The sequence below is a fragment of the Anas acuta genome, chromosome 27 (genome assembly GCF_963932015.1).
Source record: "Anas acuta chromosome 27, bAnaAcu1.1, whole genome shotgun sequence".
NCBI lineage: Eukaryota > Metazoa > Chordata > Aves > Anseriformes > Anatidae > Anas > Anas acuta.
The window spans coordinates 5774103-5786019 of NC_089005.1; the positions used below are offsets into that span (position 1 = coordinate 5774103).

Sequence of the window (11917 nt, forward strand, 5' to 3'; positions counted from 1 at the left end):
TCTTCTTGGGTAAAATGTTTACCCCTTGCACTGTTAAACATATGGACACAGCCCAGAACTGATGTAGGAATTTCTCCTTTTGAAATGCTATATGGTATGCCCTATGACTTGGAATTGCCACTTGATCACCCTCAATTCTAATTAAGACTTGGAAAGAGACTTTTTTAACACCACGATGGGGAAGGCCCCTATGTTGTTTTGCTTACTACAGAAACAGTCGTCCGGACTGCGGAGAAAGGATGGACACATGCCAGCTGTGTTAAAGGACCCATCTGTGACAAGAAGTGGGAGATCGCTCCAGGAAACAAAGACCTGAAGCTCACATTGCAACGAACTCCATAGGTACCGTGGGTTAAGGTAGAGGCTCTCCCCTGAAGAACACTACTGCTGCCGAGAAGAACTAAAACCTCGTAGTTGGCTGCAACCCAACTGACGAGTGAGGCAGAGGAGTGAATAAGTGGGGAAAGAAATGGGCCTCAGCCATTCCTATCGGTATTTGGGGGTTCTCCCAGTGATTTCATCCTGCATAGTGACTCAACACCACCCCCACCAACCTTTTAAATGGACTTTAAGTCGATTCGAAGATCAACAGGTTATTGCAACCCAGATAACATCGGGGGGGGCCAAGCTTTACTTCTACACTATGTCAGCTGATCTCGAGGCCCTGATGCTGGGAATATATGGGATTTTATTTCTGCCAAAGTTCTAACCTGGGAAAGGGGTACTGTAAATGCCTGAATGTGTATTATTGTGCATACCGCGGGTGTGAAACCATTGCTACAGACTGGACACTCGGGGCTGGTCAGGATAAATTCTTAGAAGTGGGGTATGGGCTGCAAGGTTGTAACCGACAATTGGATCCTTGTTACAGGTGGCGAGGGCATGGTATAGGGTATACAGGAACCTTCCACGGAAATAAAGAAATTTGCAAGGTTCTATATATAAATATAACAAACTCAGACGATACTAGCTGGGTACTAGGGAAAAATGTCAGATTTTACTAACATGGAACAGATAGGGGAGGACTCATACCAATAAAGAAGGAAAAACCCAAGACTTCCAAGGTAGTCGGGCCTAATAAAGAGTTATTAGGGGAAGGTTTGGTTGTCCAGACTGTAAAGATACCTGGGACTGCCCAACCTACTACAGTGTTTTCTAATAAGTCGACAGAGTTATCCTTACCCACACTGCTTCCAAGCATTGTGAAAAAAAAAAGAAAGGGGTTGTACCCGAGAGTAGTATGTGGAAAGTTATAAATGCTAGTTTCCAGGTACTAAATCGAACTAATCCTGAGATAACTGAAGGGTGCTGGCTATGTGTAAGTGTTAAGCCCCCATATTATGAAGCTATAGGAGATATGGGGAGGTCTGAATATTCAAACGAGTCAAATCCTTCCAAGTGCAGTTGGGGTCAGGAAATTGGGATAACTTTGACTCAAGTTATGGGAAAAGGTAGATGTATCGGCACAGTTCCAAGAGATAAAAATGATCTGTGCCATGCCACTGAAAAAAAAAAAAAAAGTACCAAACACACAAATGGTTAATTCCTGCAAATAACACTAGGTGGGTATGTTCATTGTTGAGAGTCACTCCTTGCCTATCTTTAAAATTGTTTAACACATCTCACGATTTTTGTGTACAGGTGGTCATTATACCAAGGATTCTATACCACACTGAAGAGTATACCCATCACACAGTGGCTGAATACCATCTGGTAAAGATCATACTGGGGTGGTAAGAGATACAATGACTAAATTGCGGGAAGGATTAGAAAAATGCAAAAGGGAAAATGAGGCTCGTCAGAATTGGTATGAATCCTGGTTTAATTACTCACCTTAGCTTACTACACTGCTAACAACCATAGCGGGGCCCTTGTTGTTACTTATATTAACACTGACTTTTGGACCATGTATATTCAATCGAGTAATCGCAATTGTGAAAAGACAATTGGAAGCTGCTCATCTTATGCTTGTGCATGCTAAGTATGAATCTCTTGAGCAGGAGGAGGACGACGCAGAAACTTTGATGCTCAGCAAGAAAATATGGCAAAAATTCAATGAACAAAATATGTTAGAAAAAGAAAAAGGAGGGATTGTGATAAATTAGTAGGGGTTTGTTCATTGTCCTTGAGAATTTAAAGAATCTACTGAGTAGATAAGGTTTCACAACTCACGGCATTGTAACATGGGGACAAATGGGGAAGGGGGGTTGGGTAAACATCCTTGTTAAAACAAGGATTTTGTAAGATACCACCCACCCACTGCAAGACATCCTATTTTGCCCCCACCTGAACACAAGCACAACGCATGATCACCGGAGGAAGAATAACGACCCCCAACAACAGACTGCTCAGCCTCAGAACAAGTCTCGACAAGTCGACAAGTTGACAGGTCAAGTCTCGACAAGCCAGAACTTGAATGCTCTAAAACAGCGACACTGGAAAGGGGAAGTTGCGTGCTGTGGTGGAGCGGAGACTCCCCAGCCGCCCAGCGCTGTTTTGCTTGTGTCTGCTTACTTGATTAATAAAATAATTTCAATAGACCAGAAAATTGTGTGGTCTAACTTATAACAGAGCAATGCTAAACAACCACGATATCCCAGAACACAGAAATACTGCGTAACAGTGACAGAAAGTGCTAGAATTCAAAACAAAAATTACCTCCACCAAATCGGTTTTGTCGTAGTCTTCTCTGTGGTTGTAAATACACTGATTAATGACGCCATATACTTTTTCCAGGTGATAAATGTCAAATCCCTTCGTTATCTCAGTGACAAAGCATAACAGTTTCTGAAGACAACAATGGAGCAAAACAACAACTTTAGAATAGTACAAGATCCTTTGAATACGCTCTATATGTTTTTGGAGGTCGAACAGTAACAACACAAGTGAGAGCCTACTTTTTCTTATGCTATTAAATAAAATGTGACACTTCAGAGAACAGATTAAATATCCCATGAGATTTCAGCAGGGAAAATGAGTTAATTTTTCATATTTCAGAGAAAGGAAAGGCTGAAATTTCGGACAATCTTTTACTACTAACCAATCTATCACATCAATGGTTGTAATTGCAAGTCGACTGCTCCCAAAGCAGCAGGGAATGACACGATCCTCTTTGTAGGACAGCTGCTGCCACAGCAAAGCCACTGTTGCATTTCATTAGAGAAGCATTGCAGCAGCGCGGGGCGGGGCACTGTAAAAAGGCTGCAGATCTTGTAGATACAGCTGTGCCAGCTGGAAAAGGAAGCACCCTTAGGTGATTACCTTTACCCACGTGTGCCATGCCTACAACTCTGCTGGCAGAACAGATTGCTCAAACGCCCAGAGCAAAGGTGGATTAGTTTGCTCAATCCTACCTTTATATTCAGGGGTGGGTAAATAGCAAAGCGACTGCTTGTAGCAATCACCTCTCTCTCACACAGTCATTTCTATTACCAAAGATGCAGAGATGATAATCTCTGGCACAGCAACAGTGACAAGCTAGTGGCAGCACCTTCTTCCACTGCCACAGCTGTCCATTACCTGTGTGAGCCTGCAAGCATGTAGCTTTAGGGAGCAGCCATACCAAATGGAAATACTACTGCCCCTGGAAATAATGCTGCTTATCATCTTATCAGCAAACTCTGCCTCCCTCATGTGTATATATATATATATATATATATATATACACACACACACAATATAAGAAATTCTAATACTGCACTTTCAAGGAATTTCAGAAAAGTAGTCACTTCTCCATGGCTAGCTAGTTTACGTTGACCTGCTAACTTCAGGTTTAAAATCATCACTGCAAGAAATAAAGATCCTTTTCAGGTTCTTAATACATCAAAGCATGAAAAAAAATCCCCAAATAAAAGCCCTCAAACCCATCATAAGAATTATGAATCATTAAAATGATATCCATAATAGTACTAGCAGGTTGTCAGTGTGGTATTTTAAAATTCAGCAAGGCCTTTTGTCTGAAAAATTAGGCAAAGAATCTGTCTCCTAAACTACAGATGACCAGAAGCAAATGGTAGCCTACAGAAATCTCCATGAGGTGTGGAAACTAAACAGTCACAGTGCATTACAGGCTGAATTATTTCACTATCTGTATGTCCTTCCAATTAATTGTTTTAATTGGCATTGGTTAACAATGGGCTTAATTTGCAATTTTACATGATGCAGGAATATGTCCTATTTGAGCATTAAAAAAAAGCTGAAGTTAGACATACTTTGAGCTCATAGCGATCCACAATAACTATGTAGTCTGTCTCCATAGGGACTTGTACAGTGTTCTCATCACTTATCTGTTGCTGGTCTTCTTCCCAAGAATGTTCAGGAGTCACCGCTTGAAATGCCCAGGAATCTGGAAGGACACAGATTTCTTCAGTCAGGTTTTCTGTTTATCTAGAATACAGTCTCAGTGAAGTATCCTGTACCTGCCAAACAGTCTCTTTCTACAAATACAGAGACAGAATTGTTATCGTCTTCACTGAGAAATACTTGGCTTCTCCCTTCTTTCCAGCTAAAGTCACTGCTCCATAAAAATTAGAAACTAAGACAAAAAAAGCAAACAAAAATACCCACAAACAAACCAAAAGCACTAATGAAAAGCTTAATAGTGGAAAAAAATAGTCATGTTGCCAATTCAGGGCTCAGAGTCTCAGAGAGCGTGGTGAAAGGTGACCCCCAGCTGGCTGCTGGAGGAAGCTGAGGCAGCGTTCAGCTCTAACCTTTGCCTTCTTGGCTGGCATCTTTGCACTCCTGCTGTCAGTGGGTGTTGAGTGTCCTTCCCCCCAGCCTCAGAACGTGCCCTCAGATGTAGGCAGCATTTAGCAGCTAGAATTCACTCCAATATAAAGAGTACAAATCATGCGTTTTCTGCTTTTGCTTTGGAACTCTTAGCTTGAGGTTTTCCTGCAGGCCATGAGGTTTCTTGCAGCAGCAGGGATGAGTTCTGTTAGCAAGAGGCTGTTCTGTGCTTCGACTGTGGGAAGACGAATGGTTACCTGTGCACCGTTAAATAGAACTTGACACCTAGCACACCGCACTTGCAGCCTGTGGGGTGCTTTAACAAGCAGGTAAATCATCAGAGGCTGTTTTGCAGCCGGGGTGATGCTGGGTGATTAAAAAGCAGGGGAGAACAAGGAGTTTCTGGTGTTTGTTCTTGCTTGTCATCTGACTCTCCACTTCCACTGTTCTTTAAAAAAAAAGAAACAAACAAACAAACAAAACAAAAAAAAAACACCAAGGGGTAAGCATCTTAATATCTTTATTATAAATGGAAGGCACAAAACAAGCCTGTAACAGAGACTGTCTAAGAGAAATACGTGGTGCTTTATAAACAAACAAGGAAGTACCCTTAGGTGGGTGTGATAATCCTCCTCTAACGCGTTTTTGGAGTGCAAAAATAGATTTGTTCCTTTCTTGCTCTTCTCTCCAGGACAAAGGCAGAATAGGTAACTGCAAAGTTAGACCAGGGAGGTCAGTTTGTTCCATACTGAGAAAGACAAGCCTGTAAAACAAACTAGACAGATTTTCTTTGTGTTATTTATCTTCCTTCAGCAAAGGCAAAGTTTATGCCACTTGTTGGTGTGTATTTCCAGTATTTGGGAAAAAGGCTTTGCTCTCTTCGAGAGACTGATAACTTGATTTGATTAACTGAAGAAAGCTGGAAAACTGTTCGTTCCTCATTATTTTTCACTTGTAACTTTCTTTAGGGTTACTTTTAAAAAGAAGATTTCACTGATCACAAGCCAGCAGAAGACTTTCAGCCCAAGCAAGGGTGAAGACAGCTCTCTCCAAGAGCAGAGGAAGTCCCTGTGGAGAGAACCCGAGCTTGTTAGCAGAACTCGTCGGCATGTCTAAACAAGGAGACGATTGCTACTTCTATTTCTATTCTACCTGTACCAAGGTATGGCTGGCTTTCCTTTGCTTTGCTTTTTTTCCCCGTTTTTTTCAGGAAGGAGTAGATTAGGAGGAGGAAGCACACTGGTCTTTGGTTAACTTGAGAACCAGATAGATTCAGTTCTGAATTCAGTTGTAGCAACATTAGGCAGCAGCATGGCCATTTTTGAGGCTGTACTATATTTTCCTTGTTGGTTTCCTTTTGGTTCCAGGGAGACAAATGTGCCTACCGCCACTGCGAAGCTGCTCTGGTCAATGAGACGGTCTGCAAGCTGTGGCAGGAGGGTCGTTGTTTCAGGAATGTCTGCCGATTCAGACACATGGAAATTGACGTGAGTGCCTAACGATGTGTTCTCAAAATAAATCAACAAAAGCCTTTTTCAGTGCCGTAGGTGTACTGATTGTGCTTTTGCAGGATAGATTTGTTTGCTTCAAAATCATACTGGTTTCTGTTACCAAGAGAGGGGGTGGGAGGAAGCAGAGGGAAATAAAATCAATGCCTTAGGTATGTCTTAGCAAAATATATATATATATATTTTTTTATTGGATGCTGACAGTTTTCTCAACAGATGCAGAATAGCTGTTAAATAGACTGCTAAAACCTGCTGGAGCAGAGGGGTAATAAACAGGCTGTTCTATCCTCATGGGAGCAGGCTTGATAATGAACTATTGGGTCTCTTCTGACCCACAGTCCTTCAGACAACGCTGTTCTAGCTGCCTGGGGTAGGAAGTGGGGAAAGTTAAAGGTGCAGAAGAACTAAGTCTCCAAGAAGTAGTTCTAGACAGGGTTAACCTAGGCAATTGCAGATGTTCTTTTTCCCTCTGAATAATGCTAGTATAATCCTAGGTGTATTAGTTTAACCCACCCTCAACTGATGTCTGAGAGTGCCTGTCTTCTCAAACTGAATGATGACAAATCTAAATGTGCATCGTGGTTGCAGCTTATGCAAACTTTGTGAATATGCCCAGAAATACTACGCTTAACTGAGAAACTGACCTTTGGAATGATGTTTCAGCACTGTGTTGTGACAGCTGTCATGATCTGGAGCTGTGCATCTCTTTGCAAGCCTCAGGTGCATGTTATCATGAGCTTTTCTTTCTTTCTGTCTTCAGAAAAAGCGCAGTGAGATTCCTTGCTACTGGGAGAACCAGCCGGGAGGCTGTCAGAAAGCCAACTGTGCTTTTCATCATGCAAAGGGACGTTACATCGATGGACAATTCTTACCACCAAGCAAGAGTGAGTTTAGGTCCTTTTTCTTTAAGCGCTGAAGAATTAATTTTGAGTATTACTTAGTGGGTGCCAATCCTGTAGGGGGCATCAGGTAACTGTTCATTTGTGAGTGCAGGAAAAGGTCTGCAGTCATAGGTGGTCAGTTAAACCGAGTGTACTGCTGGTGTTTGTTTTCTGCTTTCGTGCTCAGCTTCTCTTTGCTTTGTGTGATGTTTGCCTTGCAGTTTGCTTCCTGTTGTTTCATCTTTTGCTGGGTGGTAGGGAGATGTGTTGTTGTTCGAAGGGAAGTCATTGTTCCCGGTGTAAACAGTGATGGGATGGGCAAAAGGAGATGCTGATTTCGTTGTCTGTGCGGGTTATCTGCCTTTCCTACCATCTCTTTGCATTGTGGTCAAAGTTTTAAACTGCCATATTACCGACGATCCTCCTCTTCCTCTAGCTACACTGCCAAGTCCGCCTGAGTCCGCGGACGATGATTTGAAAGTGGCTCAGATGTCACTGCAGCAAAAGAAACTTTCTGTCCAGTCAAATCCCTCTCCACAGCTAAGGGGGTGATGAAAGTGGAAAACTCTGAAAATGTCCCAAGCCCTACACACCCTCCAGTTGTAATCAATGCTGCAGATGATGATGAAGATGATGATGGTGAGCATGTGTTGGTTCTTGGAAGGAATTTTTGCTGTAAATGATTGTGTAGATCTTTGGTTCTTGAAGGAATCTGTGCTGTAAATGAATGTATAAATCACAGATGACCTGAGGTCTGACTAGCGATAGGGCAGGCAGTCTGGCCAGGTCACTGGTGGCTTTGTCTGGCAGTCAGTGGACAGAACCTGAAACGTTGGAGGAAAGCTTAGAACCACTCCTGGCTTTAGCTGGTCTGTTGTGTAAAGTTCTATGTGAAACTAGGAAGGAAATTTCTTTTTTCTGTCTGAAGAGCAATGTGTTGTGTAGTAGTTAAAGCTGCAAAGAGAATCTAGAGTCCTAGATGTTTTGTCCTAGTGTATTCTACTTAGGAGTTCATCAGGTCAGTGTAGCTGTTTAAAAAACAAAACAGCAACAAAGTTTTTTATATGAACCATGGGCTGAAGTGTCACTGCATGAGCTACGTAATCATGAACAATCTGGTCTATGCATAACTGAATAGATTCTTCCCCTTCAGACCAACTTTCTGAGGAAGGAGAAGAAACTAAAACTCCCGTCCAGCAACCAGCTGCGGAAGGCAAAAATGGATTACAGGTGATTTCCACTCGGAAAGGCAGTTCTCCTACTACTAAACAAGGTATTCCAGCACCTTAGTAGGATAAATCAGAAGAACTTGACAGTGAAGTCAAAAGCAGTGTGGTGTAAAAACACAACAAAATGTAGGGGTGCTGAATGGACTTGGTATCTCATTTCTGCCATTAATACCATCATGTGCCTATTGGGCCAGAAAGATGAACTCCTTTTCTTTACTTTTGGAGAACAAACCAGGGCCACAGCATGGAGTTTAAATGGCTGCACGTGCAGCCTTGCAACCACTGTTGATAAGCCATATCTAACGATAGAGGGATCTAATATGGTGTAAATGGATTAAAATTAAAACTACATTTTTAACCCTGAAGGATGAAAGGAGGGGCAAAATGCCATTGGTTCTAGGGCTCTTTCACTTGTGAGGAGTGTTGACAGGCTTTATTCTAAATACTTCAGAAAGTTCCTGAGCGCTAAGAAGCCTGAGGACCTGTGGTCCTCCGTGACTGCCTCCAAGCCTGTCTCATGAACTGTTTCCTGTTTTCAGAGGGCAATCTGAATTTTGGAATAAAAACACTTGAGGAAATCAAATCGCAGAAGATGAAGGAAAAAAATGAGAGACACGGTGGTGAGTTAATATGCCCTACTTTCTGATCCTGTTCACGGCAGGTGATGGTGACTGGGAGCTGCTTGAGGGACAGACTTCCATTTTTAGCTGGGGGCATCAAGCAACCTGATTCTCAGCCAGCTGGTATTCTAAATGGGAGTTCAAAGGGCAACCAGAGGCAAATTAGTCGCCTCTCTTATTTACATGCTCTGCTTGCTGTATTTTTGACAGTAACAAATAATTTAAAATTTTTTGTTCTTTGTGATAGTTTTTTATGCTGGGTAAACTTCCTTATGTTTTGGTTGCTCTGAACAGAAGGTTCTTCAAGATCTTCTCTTCGTCCCGTTGATTCTATGATTTTTCCTGCTCCAGAAAAGGAAAATGTCCGGACAGTGGTGAGAACTGTGATACTGTCTTCCAAGAAAGGTAGTAAGGAATGCTTTTGTTTTGATTTCATTACTCCTAAACTGGAGGGTTAAGCAATAATTAAAACAATTCACCCGTGTTAGCCTTCTGGTGCTGCCTTCTGTTCAAAACGTGCTTTTATGCTTCAAGTCCCTGGTTGTACTGGAAAGATTTGGTGCTCAGGTTAAGTGCAGTGGCAGGAGAAAAAAAAAAGTGTCAGTATGCAAATAGGGGGGTAACTGAAAAACAGAAGAGTAAGGAGAAGAAAGAGCTGTAGAAGACAGTGCTATATAAGAAGCAATTTCTGAAGCATTAAAGAGGCTGACAGTGGCAGGTGTGGACACAGTATGACAGGAGTTTGTGTATAAATTGTTTAGAGCTGTGCAAATGCCTTTTAAAGGGAAAAAAGTGTGGAAGTACTTTTACTCGTAGACATTCACCTTAGAAAGGACTATTTCTCAGCATTTGTACCTAATAATATTCTGCTTGCTTATGCAGCTTTGTTCTGCACAAAGTATAGCTGTCAAGCAGACTCAGATTCACGCTCTACTATCTCAGCTGGAATTTGAAGCAAGCACTGAGACTCTTAATATTTTTTTTCTATGTTAATTATAGTTAAAATATGAGTTTATGTGGTTTAGCTGTTAAAACAGTGTCTGACTGGGTTTTTTTGGACATGGGCTAACAGGATAATATTTCTGTTGGCTACTGGTTTCTGTGAGATAGAAAAAAAATTCCCTTTTGTTTTAGGGGAGGAACCTGTGGTTCGACTAGATCTTGCTGATAGACAAGGAAAACGGAAAGCCTCCGCGGGTAAGAACTTTTTATGAGCTGTTACGTAGGTGCTGCCTTCTATATATGACTGCATTAAAGAGTATTTTTGAGGTATGAAAGGAAAATACATTGCAGTAGAGATCTGTGTTGACTGCAGAAATGGAAAAAAAAAAATCATTTAGCAGCTGAAAGGCAATTCTATGAAAATATGCTTGAAAAATAGAAGCGTATTGTTGACTGTTCTCAAACCATCCTGCAAAGAAAAGTTCTTACAATATTCCTTGTTTTCTCTGAAGATGATGTAAGCACCGTTCCAGTGAAGCGCAGCCTTGCTGAAAGGCTGGGGAAGAAGGTAGAGGCTCCGGGAAATGCTGACAAAGCACCCAAGAGAGATACAGGTACTAAACGGGCATCTGGATTGGATTCCTGGGTTTTGTATTTAGTCTTTCTGTTTGTCCTTTTCCAGTGATGTTTCTTTTTGCATGTTGGCTGAGGTCGTAATCACTGGGATTCAAAGTTACCTTTCCTGTCTTGTTTTGAACTGTGAACCTGAAGTTGACATTATGCAGCCTCCCTGATTCATTCTGTTTCTGTTTTGCAGTTCAAGTTGCCAAGTCTCTGAAGGACAGGCTGGGATTACCTCCTAAACAGACCAGCACTGAGAGAGGTAACAGCTAGATATTAAATATGCTTTCTCCTCCTTCCTTTCCATGAACTTGGACTGCTTTCATCCATCCCTAAAAACTAATTTAAACGAAAACAAAGAACTGATGCCTCTTGCTTGAGTGCTGAAGCTCTTCTGACAGCCACTATCAGAAATCTGGCTCTAGGTGTGTGTTTATTTTCTACTTGTGCCTTGTCAAGGTTTTTAGCTGCTTCTGTGAACCGTTACGTACCATTAGAATAGAACCACTGCCAGGAGCAGGAATTTGAAATGCAGTCTGAAAAAGTAATAAAGTAAAGCAGCATTTCTGTGTAGCAGTTCTCTCTGGATAGGGCTGGTCTTCAAAATACAAGTGTCTCAGAGGAGGAGGAGAATGTTGTTCTAAGGATATTGTTCTAAGATGCATTATTGGGAACACTCAAGATTAGTTTTCCTTAGTGCTCTGACAAATTTTGGAGACTTAAAATATTGCTGGACTCTCTTTAAATGTTGGTGCTTCTCCTCATTTCTTGATGATGACAGGGAAGGCTGCTAAGCCGATGGGAGAGATCCGTGTGAAAACACTGGAGGAAATCCGTCGTGAGAAAGCTCTTCAGAGACGCGAAACTCAAGCCAAAGGCGAGGCTGAAGGGCATGGTAAAACTGAAGATTCCAGCGCAGGGGCAAGACCTGCTCATGCAGGTCGCATCAAAACTTTCTCTGAAGCCTTGTCTGAAAAAAAGAATAATCGCTTGGTAGAAGAGAAGAAAAAAGCAGGAGAATCCCATACCAAGAGCAAAATTCAGGGTGAGTCCAAGAAGCAGCTCGCTCTGTCCGGGCGAATGGATTGCACATTGTAGCCTTTCTCTCTCTCTCTCATGGGACACAAGGATGCACAAATGCACAAAGGAAACAAGTACCCAGCTTTCTTTATTTCTGCCGTTGACAAAACTTTTTTGTCTTTTTTTAAAGCACCTGAAAAAGAAGAAAAGAAGGCAGTGGAATTGAACCGGCCTTTTCCTAACCTTTCCTCTGTAGCTGATGTACAGGTGAGTCCTCTGTGAAGACACACATCCATTCGTACAATTTCTGATAATTCTGCCAAGTTTTGTTACTCACCGTGTGCCACCCTCTTGAGTGTGTTCTT

At 41.9% G+C, this 11917-nt stretch overlaps 1 long non-coding RNA gene and 1 pseudogene across 1 annotated transcript; one reads left to right on the plus strand and one right to left on the minus strand.

Annotated features, from left to right (window-relative positions):
- Positions 1-2724: 2724 nt before the first annotated feature.
- Positions 2725-4289, minus strand: LOC137845203 (uncharacterized). The gene is made up of 2 exons (XR_011090126.1): positions 4212-4289; positions 2725-2787 (listed from the first exon to the last, which is right to left on the minus strand). It is a non-coding gene; the product is annotated as an uncharacterized lncRNA (long non-coding RNA).
- A 1435-nt stretch (positions 4290-5724) lies between these two features.
- On the plus strand, positions 5725-11849 carry LOC137845200 (zinc finger CCCH domain-containing protein 11A-like; annotated as a pseudogene).
- Positions 11850-11917: the final 68 nt, after the last annotated feature.